Source organism: Pristiophorus japonicus, chromosome 2 (assembly GCF_044704955.1).
Source record: "Pristiophorus japonicus isolate sPriJap1 chromosome 2, sPriJap1.hap1, whole genome shotgun sequence".
Taxonomy (NCBI): domain Eukaryota; kingdom Metazoa; phylum Chordata; class Chondrichthyes; family Pristiophoridae; genus Pristiophorus; species Pristiophorus japonicus.
In genome coordinates this window covers 167654887-167657561 of record NC_091978.1, presented here as the reverse complement: position 1 = coordinate 167657561, position 2675 = coordinate 167654887, and the positions used below count along the sequence as shown (strand labels likewise).

The 2675-nt window shown below is 52.7% G+C and overlaps 1 pseudogene; it reads right to left on the bottom strand.

The window, feature by feature from the left end:
- Positions 1–1953: 1953 nt before the first annotated feature.
- LOC139252239 (U2 spliceosomal RNA) lies at positions 1954–2085 on the bottom strand (annotated as a pseudogene).
- Between the last annotated feature and the right edge of the window lie 590 nt (positions 2086–2675).

Genomic DNA, 2675 nt, shown 5'->3' with positions numbered 1-2675 from the left:
TGGATGGTCCATGGGTCCACCATCGTGACCACTGCCGGTAACTGCTGAAGTGCGGCAGACCGCACTCCTGCAAGAACAGCAGGTCCGCTTTGACCTTGGCGAGGTACCCCAAGGTGGAAACACATCGCGTAGTAGATTTTACACTACGCATGTTAATAGTAGCAATTTTTAAGTCCATTTTAAAGCTATTTTTTACAGTTAAAACATTACACTTCAGATAAATCGTCCTTTAAGGCCGAGATCTGCTCAATGCCAGTTCCAGCATGCGTAAGTTATTATGATGAAAGTCTACTGCACTTGGACTGGCGTGGTCGTCATCCTCTGCCGTGCGGGTCTTTCGACCAAGGGACTGCTGCAGTTCTGTCATTAAGTCCGATATGTCCTCTGCACTGTTCTCGCCTGGTGTTGGTGGTTCCTTCTTTTCCTCAGTCTCGAACTGGTGTGCTTCGATCGCTGCGTCGCTCCCGGTATTCCGGAGGTGGGGTGTGCTGGGCACTTCGCTGCTCCCGTTCTCCCGGAGCTGGTCTGCGTTGGTCGCTTCTTCGCTCTCGGTGTTCCGGAGCTCGTGTGCGCTGGACGCTTCGCTGCTCGCGGGTTCCTGGAGCAGGGCTGTGCTGGTCGCTTCACTGCTCCCGGTCGTCTGTGGCTGTGGGTTGGCGTATTGCCTCTTGTTTTGGTGTCGGTGGTTAGAGGCTTTTTCTCGCCTTTCCTCATCAGACGAGCTGCCGTCGCTGCTGTCTGTCGAGGTTGCTAGCTGCCTCTTCCCTGTCGTTTCCGCAGGGGCCCTTGCTCGCCTGTTCTTATGCTTGCGGGCCTTTTTCTTGACGGTCTCCCATCCCGCTTCATCGTCTGCTGTCTCCTCATTCCTGGACTCGGTGTGCTGGGGGAGAGCTTCGCTGCTGGCTGCTGGTGTTTCGCAGCTCGTCGTAGCAGGCTTCTCTTCCTCGTCGACTTGTTCCGAGTCCACGGGGGTGTTGGTCAGGGGGAGGGTGTGGCTCTCCTCTGGAGCGTTGTGTTCCTCAGCTTCCTCCTCCTCTAGTGCAATGCTCTTTGTTGCCTGCGCATAGCTGAAGTTGCGTTTGGGGCAGTTTTTGTAAAGGTGCCCAGCCAAACCACTGAGGTTGCAGCACTTGGTCTCCTTACAGTCCTTTGTCTGGTGGCCTTCATTCTTGCAGTTTCGGCAGATGACAGTTTTGCAGCTTGCCGCCACATGGCCTGCCTTCCCGCAGGCCGGGCACACGTTGGGTTGGCCAGCGTACACCATGTAGCCCCGACTTCCTCCGATGGCAAAACTGCAGGGAGGGTGCAGGATGGTTCCGCTGGCGTCCACCTTCATGATGACCTGGATCTGGCGCTTGCTGGTCCATATCCTGTGCAAGTCTTTCACGTCGCTGCTGTTTCCTGCCCCATCGACACACCTGGCGAGGAAAGTCAGCGCATCAATGACTGGGATGCGGGGGTTGTACATAGTACTGTGATAGTGCATCTTCTCTGCGACGGGAGGGTGAACAGTGGCTCCAAAGTTAGCACTGAGCGCAGCGGTTCACTCGCCTCCTTCAAACCCTTCAGGAACTTCAGGCAGAGGGTGACGGTTCTGAAGGTCACATCGAAGTAACCTCTCTTCGGGAGGTCCTGCAAGGCGAAGATGTCGGCGACTTTCATGCCACATGTTCCAAGCAGGATTTTCTTCACGAACAGGTCCCAGTTGATGGTTGCCTGGCCTTCCACTTTCTTCACCGTCACTCGGATGGTGTTTCAGACGCCCTGGTTCACCGTTCGCTTGCCCGCCATCCGGGTTGCAGATTCCTCCTTTCGATGTGTATTTTGGCCGAAGCCTTCAATCTCTCATTGTGCCAGTCCGGCACTTGGGCGGGCCTCTGGGCCTGCCCCTTGGCGGGCCTCCGGGCCCACCGAATGGTCGGTCGACATGCAGATTTTCCTTTTCTCTCCAATTGGTGCTTGGCCCAAGCCAAAGGCCAGAGCCAGCAAAACTGGAAAAACGAGTTCTGCAATCAGTCAATTCGCATATGAATGCCCAATCAACAGACACTACACTTGATCTTAGCCAAAAGGCCGAGAAGCGAGAATGCATAAAAAGAGAGTGCCATTGAGCAGCAACACTTCAAAGCACTCAGCACTCCCTTTCCAAATCAAAAAGATTGACAGCGGGTCAGTATCAATCTCAACTGTTCCACTAAGTGAAGACACTGCACAAAGAATAGATGGCACCTCACGGTCTAAAATCTAAGAGTCATCCCTGGATTTCTACCTTTAAGCTCATAGTGGCTGGCTTAAAAGTGGCTTTAGTGGATGTCTAAATGGAAGTCATTGAACTCTGTTCAGAGGGACCTATAGTGTAGTCCAAAGACAGGCAGGTTAATAGACAGCCCTCTCTCCATTATCTTCTTTTTGTGCCACTGGCACTAATATTCTTCACCCTCTAAAATTAATGGTTGCACAAGTCACCCTTCAAACGCACTGTGTTTAAGGGTGGACTTACTCGGTGTCTTACATAGATGTTGGCAACTCCCATAACACCAATTACTTATAGGCAGAGCTCCCTCCTCCACTTTGACATGGTGAAACCAGCAGATCTATTACATCAGCTGCCTAAATCCACTAGGGAGACACACCTCAAATGCTAACTGTGATATATTCACAGAGCACAGCACACA